The sequence below is a fragment of the Brienomyrus brachyistius genome, chromosome 8 (assembly GCF_023856365.1).
Source record: "Brienomyrus brachyistius isolate T26 chromosome 8, BBRACH_0.4, whole genome shotgun sequence".
Lineage (NCBI taxonomy): Eukaryota > Metazoa > Chordata > Actinopteri > Osteoglossiformes > Mormyridae > Brienomyrus > Brienomyrus brachyistius.
Window position 1 is genome coordinate 7,827,727 of NC_064540.1, and position 23,427 is coordinate 7,851,153.

The following is a 23,427-nucleotide window of genomic DNA, read 5'->3' on the forward strand; positions in this document are numbered from 1 at the left end:
TATGGAAAAGCACAAGGGATTTTGTCCTAAAGTCATTTGAAAAGCATAATTATAAAGATTATTATCATTTTACGTTTTCTTTACCAGTTAGCATGAACTGATAGGCATTGTCAGAGATGGAGAAGATATGGGGAGGAGCTTCAACTCTTTTCTTGCCCCTGTAGGCAGTTACAACAACAGAATCGTACACTGGGAGCCACTTGTAGGGGTTCACAGTGACACAGAACAGCCCGGAGTATGTCTGCAATACAGCAAGTAAACATTTATTCATACATGTACTTCTTTATATGAAAGGACACATAAAACAGATTTAATGGAAAAACCTACGTAGATCATCCAGGCTGCGTAACGCTCTTTGAGGTTGTATAGCACAGTGGGCTCACTGAGGTGGGTCATCATGGCCATGTCCTCAATTTTATCATACTTTGGTGGGTTCATGGGGTGAATGTCATCCTCCTTAACTGTAATTGTCTGTTTTAAGAAGACACAGAGATATATCCAGAGATGTAGGCAAAGTCACAAAAAAGACCTTTCAAATAAAATTGAACACATTAATTGCTTTACGTGCAAAACTGGTAGTGATTACCATGACCATAATTCAAATAAGACATTTTAAAATTAAATGCTTAATAATTTGTACTAATTGTCTATAAGTAATCTGTTAGGTACACAGTTGCACTTACTTGGCCACACAAAGTCTTCACAGTGGCTTTGCCCCCCTCTCTACTTTGAAGAACCCCTTTGAGGTACATCTCCTTTGGTTCAGCCACAAAATAGGCCGTTTTGGCATCAAAGGGTTTGTTCTGGGCCTCAATCCTCTCTTTCTCGGGTTTCCGAAGAAAAATGGCCGCTGGACCAAAACACTCCATTTCCCCATCACCCATGATGATGATTCACTGAGGGATTAGAAATAATTTATCTAATTTGTTACTTCTTCAATATAAAGCATATATTACACTTTATTTAATTAAAGTCTTAATTCAAAGTCCATCACCTGATTTAGACTTGATTTAGTATAATGATTTTTGATCCATATTAGCTCGGAAATGCTTTCTTTAAATGGTTTCTTCATTGTAAAAAAAGTGTACTCTGCTGTGTTTCATTCAAATAGAACATGATTTTGTGTGTTGTGGCGACGCACTTTCCATGCTCCGTGAAATAACTTTGCATCAGAAATGAACTGGTACACAGAAACTGGTCAGATGGCTGGGTTATTGTCAAGGAGAGAATTTAAATACAATGGGATAACTACAAAAGTGAACCGCTACTAATCAAAGAAATTACAGAATTCGTGTTCACAAGGGTTTTGGTAACTATTGACAAGTATTTCTTTCAGCCCAAAGGACATTAATTATTTTTGTCAGAAATGGCGATTTTTGTAAAAATTTACCAGAAGTAAGTAGAGGTACAGCGTATGGTGCCTAGTGGGTTCCACTGTTGCATCAACGCTCTAGGGTTGAGTGTTGAACTCCTGTCTCTAAATTACATGTAGTGTATGATTAAATGTGTAGGTATGTGCCCTGAGATGGACTGACATCCCTTTTACCCTTTGCTTCCTGGGATAGGCTCCCCTGCTAACCTGCCAGGATAAGTAGCTAGAAGATGGGTGGTATCATGCTATCATCAGCTTAGGTATTATCACACCACTCTTTCTTTGTCTCTGCATTAGGAAAGCAGCTTGTCTTTGTGAATTTGTGGATTTCCAACATGCAAAAGTTCTTTACCTGATCTGATGCCGAGAGAGAATGGCAGTGGATGGCAACCTTTGGATGGTGCTGGAAATGCTGGAAGAGAAGTGTCAAGTATATGGAGAAATTCACTGTGATTAATTAGTCTATAATCTACAGACCTTTTAAGTAATTGCAAAGCAATAAAATTAAAATGTCAATAAAATTATCAGAATTGATAGTGCATTGTCATTACAAAAATAATTCGTTAATATAAATGTTTTTCATTTTAAAATGAATTCCTAAATATTACTTTGTATAGTTTATAACTTATTGAAATGTACTTTTTAAGAAACACATCTTATAGCCATCAAACTAGGGCTTTAAATATGAAGTCCATTGCCAAATGATATTAAGACTCACTCACCTTCACTGGATGTCTTACAGTCCTTCAAGGAGTCTGGAGCTGCAGCTTTTATAGAAACATTTGTTGTTGCTCAGCAGAAAAGACCCCGCTCTATTTGGACATGCATTTTGCCCCCTACCCTGATACATTTTACTCGCTTGCCCACAAGAAAATTATTTTAACGCCAATAATTCTTGGGTATTGCTTAGTTAACTGGAGTTTTCCATCCTACTAATCATAACTTATCTCTTATTTTCTTATTTTAAACCTTGAATGGATTGGGGAAAGCTTGATGATACCATTTGCTGTGTAACTGCTGTGATGATGTGTGGTGCCAAGTACTTTGTAATACTTTTTACATGTTTGGTCAAACATCTAAGCAGTACTACATGGACGGCCAGCTGCTGTAAAAGCTTTGTATCTCTCAAAAATGAATGTTTTGGAGCTAGTCTGTACCGTTCTATTGCTTTTGTCCCCAAAAAACTATTTATTTATTTTTTTTAACAATGATGTCTTTAATGCCAATAAGGGAAAGAAATAAAAAAAATAATAAAGGCTTTGTGTTTGCTATAAGCCTTTATCATAATGAAAGTGTGGTATTTTTATGTTCACAGGGTACTTGACTGAATATATTTAGCAGTATACAGTACGCAAGGTCAGACAATGTCACAGCAGCATTTGGAGACCAGTCCATCTTTGTAATGGAAACTGGCACTAAATGGAGGTGTGGAGTGGCTGTGGGGAAGCTCACAGATGCCACTGGTGTACTGTTGCAGCACGCCTGCTTGTCTTTCCCCTTTTATAAATAAGACACATCAGGGGTGACAGTCGGTATTTTCTGAACCCAGATGGTGTAGAGCTCCAGTTTAATCCAGGCAGTTGAAATGTGTTTTATAAAAAATCTCAGGATAATCAGCTCATTCAAAATAACATTAAAGTGACAACCTGGGCAAGAATTGAATGGCTGATTTCCATTTAATTTGTGAAACGGAGGACTGCCCTAGGTGGCTAATATCATCATTTCATAGCAGGTATTTTTGGTCTGTTGTTTATAAGCAATTTGAGTAGTCTAAACTTCATCATTTAAAGTTATTTGTAGATATGCTATATGTTAGTGGCCAGCTTATTTCCAGACATATATTTAAAACCAAATAAATACTTACCATCACACAATTTCATTGTTTTATAGTGTTTTCCTTATTTATTTCAGGTATAGTTAACATCCACCATATACTGCATAGTAGTCTGTGTTTAATATAAACAAAGAGCCTAAGTACCTCATTCACATCTGTTCTCTTCTAGTTTAATAATAACATTATGGAATTTAAATGGCATTGTCAAGATGCTTACTGTCTTCCAGTTGAAAGACGATACTAGAAAATGCAGACGGGCATTCTGAGGTGGTCACACATAAGAGAATGGGCTTATATGTTCAATAAAATGTAACATTTGATATCCTTGCTGTTTCAGTATGTTCTTATTAGGAGAAAATACAAAAATAGATGCTTGCTCAGCTCTGTTTTAAGGGTACTGCTATTTGTCACATTGCGCTTTAAGGTTTATTGCGAAGGGTTGATGTCAAAGTCAACCTTCCATCTCACTGAAATGGACTTGAGGCTAAAACCTATATGTGACTGTAAGAAGCAGAGTTGCATTAGGTTTTTCATATATATGAAGACAGGCTGAGTCCAAATTGAACTTTACACAAAGCAAGTGTTTATCCATCCATCCATCCATCCATCCATCCAGCCAGCCAGCCAGCCATCTTCTAACTGCTTATCCTGGTCAGGGTTGCGGGGGCAAGTAATGATGTTTTGATTTTTTTTTTTATATAACATTGATTTATTTATTCTAGAATATACTTATTGTTTATTGCATTTTAGAACTCTTAGATGCAATTATACTAAATTCTACAGTTCTACAAAAGTGAGGATATTTATACCTGTTTTATACATGGTTTTATACATGGGTTATTTATATAAAATATATACAAACATCTTTGTATTTTGTCTTTTAGGAAGCCAATCCCTACCTTAACTTTTTACTCAAGAGGCTTGGCAGGACAACAGCTGTCAAATTCTGGACCAGGATCAGTTATAGCTGTAAGTGTTGTTAAGCTACAGAGCACGAGTGACTGTTTAGTACAGATTTTTTTTTTTTTAAATATCTGAGTAGTCATCAACTAAAATGTTTTAAAATTCAAATTAACCTTTATCTTAATTTAGAAGAAAAAGGCAATTGGATGATTATTACTATTCTCATTATTTTATTGTTTCCCTTTTTCTCTGGGTTTTGTCTATGTTATCAGCTTAGGTGCAACTGCCTTTGTGTATACTAGCACTTGATGTACAGTAAAATCTGACTAGCAGCATTAGAATTAGAAAGGTAGTGTTGCCAATTTACGAGGCTGACGTTGGCTCCTATATTCACCAGCTACTTATTCGCGATTTCGGTTCCACCTTAAATGTCTTGCAATGTGCCGCCAGTAGAAGGCAGTTTTCACTCGTTTTAACGAAGTGTAGACAGTAGTTCATGAGGAATTGTTATAGTACCGTTCTCGAATACATTATTTTAGAAAATATAGCGCTCAATTAACTAACTGAATGCTACTGATGTGCAATTTTGAACAAGTATACATCGTTTTAATATTGACATACAAATTACTGAATACATGGCCTCAACTCATTTCAGGACATTCCTCTTCTTTTATCTCAAAACGTCTAGATAATCTGACATTAGTAGGTGAGGGTAAGTGACATCGTCAAGATTATTTCTGCGAAGCACGCCATACTGTTTCAACTGATCACTGATGAATCACTGCAATGTCAAGCAGGTCGGAATTGACTTTGCGCCAAAGCCAACCCAAAGTGTTGAGGTGCCTGCATAAAATTACTAATGATAATACTATAGTGAGAAAGGGAGTAGGTCGTAGTGTTTAAGGACTTATTATACTTTATTATACACTGCGTTGGAGAAGGAGGAGAAGTGTATAAAGGGGGTGGTGAATACTAAAGGGGAGGCTGTTATTCCTACAGTATGTGGCATGATTTTGATGTGCGGTGGGGGCACCAGAGGGCAGGGTGGCGTTCGCAGCTTTGTGTGGCCGGTCGAGTAGGAGAGTTGTTCGCCTGCTACAGTAGGTGGGGAGGGCTGACCGCTTCCCTTAGATAAAGAGGGACCAGAGAGTTGTACTTGCCTTTTGCCTCTGCTCTTTTCCTTTGTAGGGCTTCAGTATAGACTTTCAACGTACGCTTCGCATCTGGGTCTCATCGTTAGACGGTTAAATTTAAGATACATATATTTGCGTGTGGGGACGGCATGATGGTGCAGTGGTTAGCACTGTTGCCTCTGGGACCCGGGTTCGAGTCTCCGCCTGGGTCACATGTGTGCGGAGTTTGCATGTTCTCCCCATGTCGTCATGGGGTTTCCTCCGGGTACTCCGGTTTCCCCCCACAGTCCAAAAACATGCTGAGGCTAATTGGAGTTGCTAAATTGCCAATAGGAGTGCATGCGTGTGAGTGAATGGTGTGTGAATGTGCCCTGCGATGGGCTGGCCCCCCATCCTGGGTTGTTCCCTGCCTAGTGCCCATTGCTTCCGGGATAGGGTCCGGACCTCCCACGACCCAGTAGGATAAGCGGTTTGGAAAATGGATGGATGGATATTTGCGTGTCTTTTATCTGTTTATGTATTATATGTTTTTCTTTTGTAAAGTCTGGGTGCTATGCTGATTCTCCTCCGGATTGAAGCTGAGGGTGACATATTCCCTTTCTAAGGGATTTTGTGTGCTGTACCACGGGCTGTGGAGTTTTAGTTTGCGGTGTTGACGGTGGATGTTACTTTTTAGTCATTAGTGCTGTTTCTGTTGGGTGATAGCTGGGGTCCGGGGGAGGAACTGGTAGCTTATTAGTATCCAGTTTTAATGAGCTTTCCTGGTAATAAAAGTATTTCTCCGTTATTCCTGCTTGTGGGGAGTATTCTTCAAAAACATAAATATTTCCCAACGTGTCAAACTAAGATAGAAATAAAAGCGGGTTAAACTACACAGATCTTGCATCATGGAAAAACAGAAAGGTTATGTCATTGATTAAAAAATACTAGGAAAAACAAGATGACTGTCATTAATTAGGAAAAGCAGAAATTATTTTTCCCCCGATGTATGTAATACACTTCCGTAGTTTTGACCGTCACCGTTATACGAAATACTGTATCTTTTTTGCAATTTGTTAGCCAGATGGAAGCCGTGCGCTGTGTGAGATAAAAATAAAAGAATATCATGTAGCTTCTAACTTTCTCTGTGAGTGATCATTTGGCATGTAAATATAGCCGAAATCACAGCACAGCCTTTGTCTTTAAATTATGTACAGTATATGGTGGATTTATCAGACATCGCGGCAGGGCAGCAATTTTCAGTCTCTGACTAAAGAAACAGAAAAAATGTAAATGAGAACAACTTGGGAATCCGGCTGTGAGAATATACAGCAGTGAGTCTCAACCCGTGGGTCGCGACCCAAATTTGGGTCGCGGCAACTTCTTAGAGGGTTGCGCAGCAGAGTTGGAAATGTAAGCATTTTGAAACCAACAACCTCATATATGCGCTGATCCATTTCCCAGCCCCACTCCTAAAATTAACCCATATCAAAGGTCTGCGGTCTGCTTAGCGCAAAATTAGTGAACATTTAACCAATCAAAAAAGCCAAACCACAGACGTTGAAATTCACTGGCGCATCCAATCAGATCTGTGCGATATGCATTGATTGGCGTAAATTGCATATGTCGCTACGCATTTTATCAGAGGTCATTTAGACCTATACCTGATATAGGGTCGCCACTGACCTGGAATGGTAAAAAATGGAGCATAGAAATTAGAAGAGAAGCAAACATGTAAAGTAGTGATGTGTCGGTCGCGAACGAAACGGCTCTCGGAGCTGGCCCTTTGAAGTGAACGATCGGAGCCGGCTCCTGCCTGTGAGCCGGAGTCAGAGCCGCTTTTTATATTTCTCTATTTTTTTTTCAAGCCGCACGGATTGGTCAACCACACGATGCGTGTCTGCTCTGAGCAGGACGGGGAGGAGCGGTGCTATAGGGTGCGTTCAACTTGGGCTTTAACTTTCATGTCACCTTGCTCTAGTGAGGTTTTTGTACCATGTGACATGGTCACGGGTGGTGACGTTTTGCAGCGCCGCTGAAGTCGGACAAAACAAATTTAACCGTGATGCATTGCGTTGGGACCAGAATGCATTGCTTTAAGCCAGCGCTGCAAACTGCTGCGTGAAGTCGAACAGACAAATACAGCAATCGCAGGCACAGACAGAGAAACAGGAGGGAAGGAGACGCACACGACAAAATGAGTGACTGCAGGAAACGGAGTGAAATTTGGATACATTTCAATTACATTGATAATACAAAGGCAGAGTGAAGAGCGTGCAAGGTTAAAATCTCATATCGAACAGGCTCTACAAATAACCTGCATTGGCACCTGAGAACTGTACATCCATCAGTGCAGTGGGAAGAAAAAATGGAAGCAAGTGAACCTGCTACTAATGAAAGTCACAGTTTGTCTACTGCAACTGTTGAAAGTGCCAGTTTGTCAGTGTCTACACCGTCATCCAGTACAGTACCACAACCACCTAGACCTACAACCTAGAGCTCTATGAGACAGTTTGTGCAAAAAGCTATGACTCCAGTAAAAAAAGAAAACAATTGATGAGGAATTGGCTAAAATGATTGCACGTGATTTCCAACCATAGTAATTCATTTCACCAATAATTTTACATTATTTTTGGTAATAAATTCATTTAAGCACCAAATAAAATCTGAAGAGCCACTTGGGAGCCGAAAGAGCCGGCTCTTTAAGTGAGCCGAGCCATAAGAGCCGGCTCTCTGAAAAGAGCCAGAATTCCCATCACTAATGTAAAGAGCTGACACCGTTTGACACTAGACAGAATGCAACCAATTCGCTGATTGGTGCGTCATCTAGCGTCATTTAGCGACATTCCATTGAAAGTGGCAACACTAAAGGGAGGGATATTTTACTTAAGTCTGCTTTGTAATGCAATGCAATTAAATTAGAAAAATAGCCACATAGCCTAGTACTTTAGTGCCATTCGATAACTATTAGGATATTATTTCATATTCCAGGGTTGCCAACTGGTCAGCTGGCTGGAGTGAGATTTTCAATACGAGACAAGTATGTACACTCGCGTACATGTATGTAACAGTTTTATTAAGTAAATAGTCTATAGGGCTTGCAAAGTAACTAAACGGTTTTAATGCAGCTAATTTTAATTTTATGAGGTTTAATAATATAGGTTTATTAGGTTTTATAATATAGGTTTGCCGTAAGATTTTTGCTGGAGCTTGAGTCTGATAAAACATTGTTCAGCTATTTATGTGAAAAAAATATTTTGTTCTCTCACACGAAGGCAAAAAATACCCGTTTCTAGTAATTACCTTAAATGTCAACTGCTTCTTCTGTACGTGGTGGCGTATGGGATAATATTAGCAATACTGTAGCTTAATAAAAATATGAAGTACTTAAAATATTTGGGTTTTTCTAAACGGTAGTCTTTTTGGCGGGCTTTGAATTCGTCTGTCGCGTTCTTCCTTGATACGTTTAATAATCAGTAGATGGCGCTCTTTGACTGGGAATAGTTTAAACCCGAGAAAGCCGACCCGGTGATACCCTGTTAACGGTCTGTAGGGATGCGTCTACAGTTTTTAAAAAAGCAAGTAATTATCTTGTCGACAATATCGAAAAACCCTCAGACAGTATTCTGCTTTAAATTTAAAAAGTATTTAGTCAAGTGTTGTTCTCAGAAATTTGGATGACTGAATTCGCATTAAATGGGTTGATGTAACGGTTTTTAGGTTGTTAGGTTAGCGATAAAAAGGGTATTTAGGTTTGGCAGCTTCCCTGGACTGAAATGGAGGTGAGTCAGTAACTATGGGAACCTTGAAGCCGGACCTTCACTTCAGTTTTTCAGATGCAGTAAAAAAGGAGATAATTTAAAATTTGTTATTGTCCGTAAGATGGTTCTGGTAATTATTGCTATTAAAATTTAAAGAGGTTAGAAAATTGGCGCATGGAAATGTTATATTACAGCTGTAAAATATATTATGCGACCAGTAAATATATACCAGCGGTATTAAATTAAAATTAAAGGTTGCGTGATAAAATTGGCGAGCGTCTTGATTTCTTGATCGTTCCAACTCGTAAAGTCCACAGAAAATTTCTGGGAAATGTATCCCGTGGACTGAGTGCTGGCATCAAATTCAAATTGAATATATATATTTCACAAAACTCTGTTTCAACATTTTATATGTTGTCTTTGTTCTATTTTCAATTATATATGGTTTTATATTATTTGAAAATAATCGTATTCTGTTTTTATTTACATTTTACACAGCATTCCAACTTTTTTGGAAATGGGGTTGCACGTAATGCAAGTGAAACATATACAATGGTAATTTGTTTTCTCATTCCATCTGCACAGTTAATGTTCCAAACATGCTTTTTGTACATAATTTATTTTGTATGGTTTAAAGGCATGAAAAACAGACAATGGAGTACTCAAATGAACAAACTTTATTTAGTAAACGTATATGCAGACATTTCACAAGTTCATATTTTATGATAACTTGCAACTGTGTTTCAAATGATGTTCCTTATTCTGCGTCATCCTTGCCCTTTAAAACAGAGGAAAACAGATTAAATTAAAATACCCTATCCTTGAAATACAATAAGGCACACATATTTTAGCAGTTTGGCTAATCATTGGGTTATGTTTTAGAGAGAGAGGTAAGGAACATGTGCTGAAGTTTTTTTCTGGCAAACAGAGAGCCAATCCTGCCACCAACCCCCAAGTTTTCCCTGAAAGTTGGTGGGCCTGTTTGCAGGGCTCTGTGTAGGTTAATCTCATACCCAGGATGAAGCATTTCAAGGTTAAGGGCCTTGCTCAAGAGCCCAACAAAGTAGAATCATTCCTGGCATTCATGGGATTTGAACTGGCAACCTTCCAATTGCTGGAACAGAGCCCTAATCTTGGAGCCACCACATGTTTATGTTTAAGTGTAATTTAAAAATCCCAATTCTGTAAAATGAGTCTTGCTTCCCATGGGATCAATAAAGTTTATGTAACCTAATCAAATATTGTCTTATTATTTTTCTTTTTCAAAAATAAATATAAATGTAACCGTGATGTTGAACTGTCAAATACCTTTCCAGCTTCGCGGCTCTTGGCTCTCAGCTTGTTGACCTGAGACTCAGCGATGTCGGCACGCTCCTGGGCTTCCTCCATCTCATGCTGCACCTTCCTGAACCTGGACAGGTGAGTGTTGGCCTGCTCCTCCTGTACAGAAGTCAAAGAGCAAACCATGAGAGTCATGCTGAATCATTGTCAGACCATGCGCTCTAAATGCAACAGGCTACTACTGAGAGATTACAAAAAGTTTTATGGTGTATATTGTATATGTGTAGTATTAGTGTCATAATCAGACAAAGGTGGTAGTTATTTAAGCTAATCATTAAAATGTACATATGTGTATATGTCTCCTCTCATAATTTTTTTCATAATTAGTATTTCAATCGTTTCATATAAAACTTAACCATGCAAGCATGTGGTTTCTATAGTCTGCAGAAGACTGGTGAAATCCATAACAAAAATGTCAGATCCAAAACGGCAATTTTTCCCTGGTGACTCAGATGTCTGTAGAAAATTTGTAGTCTTTCATAAAAGTCTGTTTCTTTGATGAAACATTAAATAATGATGACAAAATTCTATGTATTTATAATGTGAATTAATAAATGAATTTTGGGGATTTGTCTATATTCACCCCAAGAGATAAAATAGAAATATATGCAGATTGACACTAAGCTTGTCCATACTCTACGGCATTTTGTTATGCCATTATGAGTCTAAATGTCACATCCATAATCCTGAAATTATCTTACATGAATTTGTTGTACATGTAAGTCACCCTTTACTTGACTGATAAGCAGGGGATGAATATGAAAATGATCTGTCATTTTTCATTTTACAGTGTAATTTAACAACTCTGAAATGCTAAAGTTATGAGATATGTGCACAGATTACAGAAAATGATACTCACAGCCTCCTCAGCCTGTCTCTTGTAGGCCTTCACTTTCAGCTGCAGCTTGTCCACCAGATCCTGCAGTCTGGTCACATTCTTCTTGTCCTCCTCAGTCTGTAACAAGTATGGATTGTTAGATACCAGTAGCCTTCAGTGTATGTTTCGTGTGTCTATATAGATATTTGCAAAAATCTACCTGGTAGGTAAGCTCCTTGACCCTCCTCTCGTATTTCCGGACACCTTTAATAGCATCGGCTCCACGTCTCTGTTCAGCTTCAACCTCAGATTCCAGCTCGCGTACCTTAAATGTAAAAACTCAGATTTTTTTTCCTGTGGATTTATCAAATACTTCTCATGTGGTAAAGCAATTGTATGCTAACAATGTGAAATATACAACTACAAAAAATTTACAAATGCCAATCCATCCATTTCAGTGTCACTTTAAAGTTACCAAATAATAAGAGGTTAGTAGCCTTCTCATAAACACAGTATATCAGTTGTATTGCTCACCCTGGCTTCCAGTTTCTGGAGCTGTTTCTTTCCACCCTTCATGGCCAGGCTCTCAGCCTCATCCAGACGGTGCTGCAGGTCCTTCACTGTGACCTCGAGGTTCTTCTTCATCCTCTCCAGGTGAGCACTGGTGTCCTGCTCCTTCTTCAGCTCCTCTGCCATCATGGCTGCCTAAAATGTGTTCATGGTATGCTCTACATTGGTCCACAATGTTGTGGTATCTCTGATCTTAGATTTTATTAGTCTTATTGAGAAGTACATAAGCAATACTCGATGCCATTGAATACACTGTGGTAGGAATTGGATCGTTTTGGGTTCTGCTATAGAAAAATGTTTCAGAATTATGCAGATTATGATTACTCACGTCAGTAATGGCCTTCTTGGCCTTCTCCTCTGCATTTCTGGCTTCCTGAATGGCATCATCCACTTCACCCTGGACCTGAACTAGATCAGTATCAAGCTTCTTCTTGGTGTTAATCAGGCTGGTGTTCTGAAAGACAATGATTTATTTTTAATATTAATACAAATGCAAATAATTGCAGCAATGTCTCCAGGGCGATCATACATAACGTTTGATATATTCAACATACCTGGGAGTGCAGCAGTCCAACACGCTCACTGGCATCGACCAGCTCCTGCTCGGCCACTTTGCGACCTCTCTCTGTCTGCTCCAGAGCAGCCCTCAGCTCCTCAATCTCAGCCAGCATCAGAATGTTCCTGCGCTCCACCATGGCAACCTGCTCCTTCATGTCCTCCTGTCCCCTGACTGCTTCATCAAGGTGCAGTTGGGCATCCTGCAGAATAACATGACTTCCATTATCTTCTTATTGAGAGATACACTCTTCCCTTTTATTGTCAGGATAACTGTATACATACCTTAAGCTGTCCCTGGACATTTCTCAGTTGTTTCTGGGCCTCAGCAGCCTGACGGTTGGCATGGCTGAGCTGAATCTCCATTTCATTGAGGTCTCCCTCCATCTTCTTCTTGACCCTCAGAGCATCATTTCTGCTCCTGACTTCTGCATCCAAAGTGCTCTGCATGGAATCAATGATTCTCTGGCTGTTCCTCTTAATCTGCTCCATCTCCTCATCTTTCTCAGCCAGCTTCCTGTCAATTTCACCCTTGACCTGGTTCAGCTCCAGCTGGATACGTAGGATCTTGGACTCCTCATGCTCCAGTGTGCCCTGTGAAGGTAAATGATGAAAAATACATGTAATACCTCATGTACCCCAGCATTTTTGTTATTTTATGGTACTACTGAGAAAGCACTTCTTTACGCAGCGTGTAGTTAGAGTATGGAATAGTCTTCATGTTAGTGTAGCTAAAACCTTGGATAAGGAATGGTTGTAACTTCCCCCCACCTTTACGGTGTGATTACCTCAGCTTCCTCTAGAGCAGTCTGAATTTCTGACTTTTCTGCCTCCACTGTCTTCTTGGCCTTCTCCAGCTCATGAATGGTCTTTCCAGTCTCACCAATTTGTTCAGTCAGGTCTGAGATCTCCTCTGAAGATTAATCAAATACGTTTTAAAATAGAACATCATGATTCTGTTTCATGCTGGTTAGAAATGTATTTGATTTAAAAATTATGACTTCATCTTCAATCTGAGATTCAATAAGGGAGTATAATTAATGTTATAATCTATCAGGATCAGTCTGTGGACATACGCTGCAGGTTCTTGTTCTCTCTCTTCATGGTCTCCAGGTGGTCCAGAGTTTCCTCATAGGAGTTCTTCATCTTGAACAGTTCAGTGCTGAGAGAACGAGCCTCTTTCTGAGCCCCTTCCAGCTCTGCTTGACTTTCCTCATACTTCTGTTTCCATTCTGCCAGGATCTAGAAAATATTGAACACAAAATTAAGTTGAAGGCAGATAGTTAGCATTAGAAGTAAATTTCTCCTTCTTGTCTATGCTGGCAAACTGGCAGGGAATTCTCTCGATGTGTTTGTTTACCTTGTCAAAGTTTCTTTGCTTCTTATCCAGATTAGCAGCCAAAGAGTTTGCCCTCTCTACATCGATCATGAGGTCCTCCACCTCACCCTGTAGTCTCTGTTTGGTCTTTTCCAGAGAAGCACATTTGGCATTGATGGCCTCAATAGATTCCTCTGCATCCTGTAGACGCTGAGCAAGCTTTTTCCTGTGGAGAGTGAAATTTTTGTTTCACTGAAATGGTTTAAATTAATGGAGTTAAGTGAAGATGTAGAATCAGTGTAGTTACTTGGCCTCCTCGAGCTCCTCAGTACGCTGGATGGCATCAGTCTCATATTTGGTCCTCCACTGAGCCACCTCACTGTTGGCCTTGGACATTGCACGCTGCAGTTCAGCCTTGGCCTCCTGCTCCTCCTCATATTGCTCTCTGAGGAGGTCACAGTCATGGCGGGCTGATTGCACAGCATGGGCCAGGGCGTTCTTGGCCTAGAAATAAAACAATGTGATTCTATTAGTATTAAATCAGTATTAAACAGTCTTATTGTTGTTGTTACCCCGTTTCATTTTTCTCAGAGTTAATATGAAAAGATGAATCCTTTATTTGTAAACTCTAGAATTGTAATTCTAGTTACCTTGACTTCCTCCTCAACATGCCTCTTGAGCTCCTCAATCTGCTGTGTGTAGGCCTGTTTACCTCTAGTCAGCTGGGAAACAAGAGCTTCTTTTTCCTCAAGTTGACGACCAAGTTCACCTAAATGAACAAAAACAGCATAGTACTTATGTTTCACTTTTGTGGTATTTATTTCTTAAAAGTAGTCTGTATTTTACTAACCATTCTCTGTCTGGAGTCTTGCTTTCTGTGCACTCAAGTCATTTAGGTGACGAACGTTTTCATCATTCCTTGACTTGAGTTCACTTAGTTGATCTTCAAGAGTGCGGCACATTTTCTCCAGGTTTGCCTGTCAGAAATGATTGTTTTATAAATGGAGAATGTCCTCAAATTATCTTTAAATGCCTCAAGCATCTTTTTTCCTCGTACCTTTGATTTTGCAACAGCCTCCATGTTGCTGCTCAGGTCATCGATTTCCATTTTGTATTCACTCTTCTCCTTCTCCAGCTTCTGCTTGACACGTTGAAGGTTGTCGATTTGTTCTCCCAGCTCTGCCACGGTGTCAGCCTGCTTCTTACGGAGGGCAGCAGCTGTAGCCTCATGTTGCAGGGTGGACTCTTCAAGATCACGGCGCAGCTTCTGGAACTCAGCCTCACGTTTTTTGTTCATCTCGATCTGAGCAGAGGTCGCACCACCAGCTTCCTCAAGCCTCTCACTGATCTCCTCAAGTTCCCTGGACAAATCAGCCCTCTGCTTCTCAACCTTGGCCCTGGCAGCACGTTCAGCCTCAATTTCCTCCTCTAGCTCCTCAATACGAGCCTAAAATGCATGAGAGTGTGTAAGCCATAGTACTAGATTGCTCCACATTGTTCATTTGAAGTGTCAAGTTCTTACCTGGAGCTCTTTAATCTTCTTTTGAAGCTGAGCACCCAGCGACTGTTCATCCTCAATTTTGCTCAGAAGCTGGCTAGTCTCAAAGTCCTTCCTGCGGATATCAATCACACATACTCAATATTCAGTATCAGTTTTAAACTTGGGAGTAAACTAGGGACTTAAGATTTTTTTGCTGTTTTATTTTAACAATAGTCATACTTCTTCAGCTTTTCCTCTGACTGCTGCTTGTCATTCTCCAGGTCCATTATAGATTCCTGGGCAAGTTTCAGGTCTCCCTCAAGCTTTCTCTTGGCTCTCTCAAGATCCATGCGTAGTTTCTTCTCTTGTTCCAGAGAGCCTTCAAGCTGCATATAAAATCAAGATATTGATCTGAAACACATTTTTTTTTTGTATTGAGAGGCATAAAACACTTAATGATTTCCTTACATCATCAACTTGTTGTTCAAGCTTGGTCTTGGCTTTTGTCAAAGTGTTGACTTTGTCTTCTTCTGCTTGAAGATCATCCAGGGTCTGCTGATGTGCCTCCTGGAGGGCTTTCTTCTCCTTGGTCAACTTGGCAATACTCTCATCCTGAGTGGCCATCTCTTCAGTCAGGTTTTTAACCTGAGGGGAAAGCATTCCATATTTGGTTACAAAGAGTTAAGGAAATAGTCAAATGTGTCATTTTTTTAATGATTTGACATTAACCTTGTTTTCTGTGGCATGTTTCTCCTTCTCCACTTTAGCCAAGGTCAGCTCCAAGTCATCAATGTCTTTCTTCAGCTCAGAGCACTCATCCTCCAGTTTCCTCTTCTTGGCAGTCAACTCAGCATTGATTTCCTCCTCATCCTCCAGCCTCTCATTTGTCTCTTTGAGTTTTGCTTCAAGTTGGATTTTGCTTTTGATGAGACCCTCACACCTTTCCTCTGCATCTGTGAGATTTTCAGTTTCCTGGAAAATAAATCACCGAAGTTGCAACAGTAACATGTGGTATTTATATCATGATGTTCACTCTTGCCTTGCCTTTTAGTAAACATTGTTTACGTACAGCCATTTTCAGTTTCCTTAATGTAAAACAAATTTGCCATTTTTTCAAGTTGTAAGATCAAAATTACTCTTTACTAAACAATTTTTACCAGTCATTATGGTTAGAGTATTTTCATATCTCTATCACAAAATCAGATGATTTACGTACTGACTGCACTTGTAACTGCAGGTCATTCTTCTCCTGTAGAAGAGAAACCATTTTCTCCTCCAGCTCCTTCTTCTTAGCCAGTGCTTTTGCCAGTTCTTCTTTGGTCTTCTCAAACTCTTCCTTCATGTTGGCCATTTCCTTCTCAGTTTCTGCGCTCTTCAGGAGTGGCTTGATCTTGAAGTACAACTTCATCCATGGCCAGTGTTTCACATTCATGAATGAGCGGATGTTGTATTGGATGGTAAAAATAGACTCCCTGTTTTAAGGAAAAACACAACAGTTATTAATCAACCAACCAGCTAATCAATATGAATAGCAATAGTTAGCATTTTAGGTAAAACTTACAAACTAACTGACAAAATACTCAACTGAATAATAACAAACCAGTGTTTCCTGTTGACAAAAACTGAAGTGAAATGTCATTAAATTAAAGGATATATTTTAAGTAAAATTCTGATATTCACCTCCTCTCCATCATCTTCACAAACTCCCGTCTCATGAGGAACCCACGGCACAGTGCCTGAGTCATGGTGACCAGAGTGGCCAGTTTGTCATCTCGCATCTCCTCTAGCTGCCCCAGCAGACCGGCTTTGAAGAACACCTGGCAACAGATGTAGTTGATATTAGGTAAATAGCAGTGTGATGTGTGTCACAAATATTATGACACAGATTATATCTCCAGCCTTTTACCTTGGTGTGGCCAAACTTGTACTGAGTGTGGTCCACATCAATTGAACCCAAGAGCTTCTCTGAAGCCTTCTTGTTGTCAATGAACTGTCCTTCCGGAATCACACTGGCATTCAGTACTTTGTATCTGAGGTAAAATACATTTAAAAACATATTTAAAATTTAAAAGCATTTAAAATCATATATCCGACTTTTAAGTTATGTTCCTGTATATATATTCCGTTTATGAAAAGTACTATTGATAGAGTAATCCATGAAAGAGAAATGTGTAAAGTGACCTCTGCTTGAAGTCACCATAGAGGATTCTGCTGGGGAAACCCTTTCTGCAGATCCTGATACCCTCCAGCACACCGTTACACCTCAGCTGATGGATAACCAGGAAGTTCTCCATCAGACCTAGAGGACAAATGAAAGTAAAGGCATTATGCATAAAATCTGAATAAACCTAGTGAAACTCCTTTAATATGGATGTTTAAGCATTTGATGTAATGTGCAGTGCTGGTCAAACCTGGTGTCTTTGATTCGTTTGGAATCAGGCAGCGCACAAAGTGAGGGTGAGTGCTCCTCAGGTTGGTCATCAGTTTGCCCAGGTTCTCCTGTGAGATGAAAGGATGTGTGTCATTGACGTAAGATGAAGCCATATATAGATATTGCAGAGGGTAACTGATTAAAATATCCACTGTACCCTGAACAGAGCAGACACAGTCTGGAAGGAGCCACCCTTCTTCTTGCCTCCCTTTTTGCCACCGCTAGCATCTGTTTAGAAATTAATTGTCTTTACATCACTCTCTAATGTATTTGTGAGCATATAGTAATATGCCATTATTAGTCTTCCTGATTAAAGCACTCTCTTTTTTGTCATGGGATATACACAAAGGTCTAAAATTGTAAATACCGTCAGATGAAGAATGTGATGCATAGAGGTGAACCAGCAGTTTGACAGATGACTTCTGGTAGAGTTGCACAACAGAGTCATTCAGTGGGTCCTTGTTCTTGTCCAGCCAGCCGCTGATGTTGTAATCCACAGTGCCAGCATAGTGCACCAGGGAGAAGTGGGCCTCAGCCTTGCCTTTGGCAGGCTTGGGCTTCTGGAATGCGTTACATTTGCCCAGATGCTGGTCATACAGCTTGTTCTTGAAGCTGGTGTCTGTAGCCTTGGGGAACATGCACTCCTCTTCAAGGATGGAGAAGATGCCCATTGGCTGTTGAAAACAAAAAAAAATAAAACAATAAGTACAAATGAGCAGAATTTTTAAAAATGACAATGAAGGAAGAATCTATTCATATAGAGCAATGTTCATGTCACATACCTTCTCAATAAGCTCAATGCAGGCAGCCAAGTCCATACCAAAGTCAATGAACTCCCACTCAATCCCCTCTTTCTTGTACTCCTCTTGTTCCAGCACAAACATGTGATGGTTGAAGAACTGTTGCAGTTTCTCATTGGTAAAGTTGATACACAGCTGCTCCAAGCTGTTGAACTGATGTTGAGGAGTAAACTTTTAATGTCTCATCCAGATGGAAATGATATATTTCAAACAAGATTTACTGGCATTGGGAACATTGACTCACATCAAAGATTTCAAAGCCGGCGATGTCCAGCACACCAATGAAGAATTGTCTTGGCTGCTTTGTGTCCAACATCTCATTGATACGCACCACCATCCATAAGAACATTTTCTCATAAACTGATTTGCAGAGGGCGCTAACAGCATTGTTCACCTGATGCAAAATGAAAAAATATATTTTTCTTAACCCTTCAGCATGTCACTTAAACCTTTCAACAGTTTTTAAAATTCCTTAATGTAGAAAACCGCTGCATTTGCACACTTACATAACAACATGAGATGTAACCTTATATTTTCTGTGTTACTGCACAAGAAACCATTATAAATGTATATAATTCACCTGAGGTACAGTCTGCCCCTTGGTCACAAACTCATTCCCGACCTTCACTCTGGGGTAGCACAGAGCCTTCAGCATGTCAGCTGAGTTCAGGCCCATGAGGTAGGCGATTTTATCAGCCACTGAAATACGAACAATATCTTTGGTTAATGACCTATAACTCTGGGTAAATTATTTTGTGGTTGAGGTTATCATATCAGTTACCCTCAGTGCCATCAGGTTCTGCCTGCTCCTCTCTCTGCTTCTGCTTGAACTTCATGTTCCCATGATGCATCACTGCTCCAGTCAGTTTGTAGATGCCCATTTTCTCCTCAGCACTGAAGCCCAAGATGTCAATGGCAGTCTGTGTGATTCAAAAGAAAAACATTATTTATAATTTACAGAATGCTAAGACAAATTTCTGTTGTAAAACTATGATTAAAAGAACATGATAATTCATGAATCATTTACTCACATCTGTAGCTATAAATTCTTCAACATCATTGATACTTTTCACCACAATCTCCCCTTGACTGATCATGGGGTAGTCGTATGGATTGGTGGTGATCAGAAGTGCCTCTGTAAAGGTGAAGAAAACATTCACAGATGCAAACTGCAGGTACAAAACCCCAGTTCACCCCAGACACTGGGTACATACCAAGCAGCTCTGGTTTGTGGCCTGTCATAAGTTGATAGAAGATGTGGTAGCTTCTCTCAGCTGACAGTTGGAAAGTTACTCTTGACTTTTCCAGCAAATCTGTCATGAGAAGTTTGCAATAGGTTACATTTATTATTTTTCCATCAATCTTAAAGTAAGTAGTTTGGGAGATGAGAACTTACAAGTTTCAATATCAGCAGAAGCCAGTTTTCCTGTTTGCCCAAAATGGATTCTGATGAATTTACCCTATAATATAGTGGAAGTATTAGAATATTAAAACACAGTAACATTTGCAACTACTTTTGGGAGTAATATTTGACGTAAAGTTAGATAAACTTACAAAACGAGAGGAGTTGTCATTCCTCACAGTCTTGGCATTACCATAAGCCTCCAGCAGAGGGTTCGCTGCAATGATTTGATCTTCAAGGGAACCCTACAGGAGACACTGGAGCATTGAGACTCTTGCTTCTGTATGTATGTTCCTTATTCATAGTCCTTGCTTTTCTCTCTTACCTGCATTTTTCCATGAACAGGTTCTGCTTTCTTCTGCCCTGAAATGGCGACTGTGGCAAAATACTGGATGACACGTTTGGTGTTCACAGTCTTTCCTGCACCGGATTCTCCACTATGGGTGAGTATGGGAAAAAGACTCTAATGTAGGACATGCATATATAACTTATAATCTGTTTAGTTTTCTCGTCAGATTTAACCATTGGTTATTTAGATCTCTATTTTGCAATCAGATACTTACGTAATCAAGACTGACTGGTTCTCTCGATCTGGAAGATGAATGATAAGGAAATGTATTGTTTTACAATTCTCAGTCAATAGTACACCCTACAATATAAATACTACATAACTGGAAATTTTGGAGAAGTAAAATGCCAGATTCATGAATCAAATCTGCATTTTGGTTTATTCACACCTGTGAGCATGAACTGATAGGCATTGTCAGAGATGGAGAAGATGTGGGGAGGAGCTTCAATTCTCTTCTTGCCCCTGTAGCCGGCCACAACAATAGCATCGTACACTGGGAGCCACTTGTAGGGGTTTACAGTCACACAGAACAGCCCAGAGTATGTCTGCAATACAGAAAATAAACATTTATTCACACATGTACTTTTTTACAGGATAGGAAGCATCAAACCGATTTAAAAGTGAAACGTACATAGATCATCCAGGCTGCGTAACGCTCTTTGAGGTTGTACAGCACAGCGGGCTCATTGAGGTGGGTCATCATGGCCATGTCCTCAATTTTATCGTACTTTGGAGGGTTCATGGGGTGAATGTCATCTTCTTTAACTGTAATGGTCTGGTTTAAGAAAACACAGAGATTTGTTCCAAGATGTAGGGAAAGTCTCAAAAAAGACCTTTCAAACAAAATTCAATCCATTAATTGCTTTATGTGCAAAACTGGTAGTGATTACCATGACCATAATTCAAATAAGACATTTTAAAATGAAAAGGTTAATAATCTTGCATGAATTATCCTAAATAAATCTGTTAGGTACACAGTTGTACTTACTTGGTTACACAAAGTCTTCACAGTGGCTTTGCCCCCCTCTCTACTTTGAAGAACCCCTTTGAGGTACATCTCCTTTGGTTCAGCCACAAAATAGGCCGTTTTGGCATCAAAGGGTTTGTTCTGGGCTTCAATCCTCTCTTTCTCTGGCTTCCGGAGGTAAATGGCCGCCGGGCCAAAACACTCCATTTCCCCATCACCCATGATGACAGTTTACTGAGGAATTTAAAAAACAATTATCAATTATCTGTGATTAGGGACAATCACGAGTCTCGTAATTTTGGTAATGAAATATATGTGTTGCATTCATATTAAATATCTGATTTTTTTTTTATTCATACAAAAATATTTTTGTGATATTTTTATGAAGCTTCCATATGAAATGCAGCATATGTTTGACATTTAGTTGACTAAGTTAACAACCTTTGATATTTTCTGTGGACATGGTGATAAGAGTAAATATTAAAAGCCAAAATCGAAAAAAAAAAAACTTAAATGGCATTACAATTAGACTGGCAGCCAAATGGCTTTTAACATTGTTGTGGATTTTCAGATCAGTGCTGTTTTCAAATGATCTTTTATATGTAAGAATTTACCTTCTCTGGTGCCAAGAGAGGAGAATAGAAGTTAGTTTCTTTTGATGCTGAAAATCGAAAGACATAATTATTACATGCTTTTGTTAAAAAACAAACAATTTTATCTTAATGTGGCAAAAAAGTGAGTCTCAGAATCTACATATATCTACATAAACACGCATACATATGTACTTATGTAATGAATGAATGCTATTGCATGAAACTTGAATGTAAGGTATGTATGTATGTATGTATGTATTATTATTATTATTATTATTGTGCCATGGTATTAACAGTTAGAATACATAGTATTAAAGTGATTATTTAAAAGTAATTATTCAATGTAACAAATAACTAAGATGGTACAGAAACAGTGTTTTCATGCACATACCTGTGCTGGGTGTCGGTCAGCTGTTGGAGGAGTCTGGAGCTGCTGATTTTATAGGGAGCTTTGTGGTTGCTCAGCAGAAAGACCCTGCTCTATTTGGTCATGTATTTAGGCCCTTTAAACAACAGTTCTATATCACGGACCCCTAGACTTATTTTTATCTTATGTTACACTCTGGGCATTTAAAACTTTAGATTGAAACTGGTAGATCTATATAATATATATATCTATCTATATATATATCTATCTATATAATAAAATGTTATGAAGAATCTCTTTGTATTATTGTCTTCTGCTCTAAAGTTTAATGATTTCAATATATTTAATGTATCATGACACTAGATATGCATGTTTCCCTGTCTGAATATCGCTTGTCTGCGAAAAGACTTACATCCATACGCATTAGGAATGTCGTACATTTTGGAAAATGTTTTTGATACATGATAAGTACACAGATCACCGAATCATTCAGCTATGGGATGTTTCATCTATAATAGTTTTCAACCTTTTTAAAACATTATGTGTTCACTATTTTTTTGAGATGAACGTATGATCAGGTAATATTAGGTTTATGCACACTTCAGCAAAGAGTCAATTTAGCTGTGGAGAAGGCTACACCTGTTGCTGACATGCTACTGCTGAGCTTCTGCTACTTGTAAATCTTTATAAATAAGCACATTTGGGACTGACAGCTGTCATTCTTTGAGCATGAGAAACGTGCTCCTCGTGATGTTCCAGTACAGCCCCCTGTGACATTTGAACAAATTTGGTGTCAGCAGATTTCATTAGTTTATTGCAATATGCAATGTTTTGAATTTATCTAAATTAAGTTCATATTTATGAACTGTAACTTTTGAATTTTACTTGCATGAACAATAATTCAAAGGACATCCCAAGACACAAGAAGAAAGTCCCCTTCGTACAGGACTTACATTATCACAAATTAATACATGTTCTCAAAAGACTTGCCCATCTATGTGCCAGTGTTTGCATTTGAATCACTGGAGGCTGATACATTGGCTGGAAAATCTGTCAGTATTAATATTTCCTTTTTTTAATTGTGCTTATTTGCACATTTATTTTGTAAGTTAAGCTTATGATGATTTTTGTTTGCTTTATATGGGATGAATTAGTAATTAAATAATGTCTTATTGGTCTCACACCTCTGGAATGGTTTGTTTGATTACCCCTGTGGTTGTTTGTGTGGGAATTTCCGTTTCCCGTTTGGTTGGACATGTCTAACTGATGCTGCTTTTGCAAGCGTGTGCCATTGTTGTGGATCGTCATCTTGTTCCGATTTTGTCATTTGTTTCTTAGCGAAAAGCTCAATGTGCATTGTGACTCTGCAGTAGATAAACAGCTATGGAAAATGTATCAGTGGATCTGATGGATGAAGGTTTATATTCAACATACTCAAACTATGTTAATTATGTG

General features: G+C 39.0%; 1 pseudogene; it reads right to left on the reverse strand.

The window, feature by feature from the left end:
• The window catches only part of LOC125747751 (myosin heavy chain, fast skeletal muscle-like), a 33,629-nt pseudogene extending 12,383 nt beyond the window's left edge, over nucleotides 1–21,246 (reverse strand).
• Nucleotides 21,247–23,427: the final 2,181 nt, after the last annotated feature.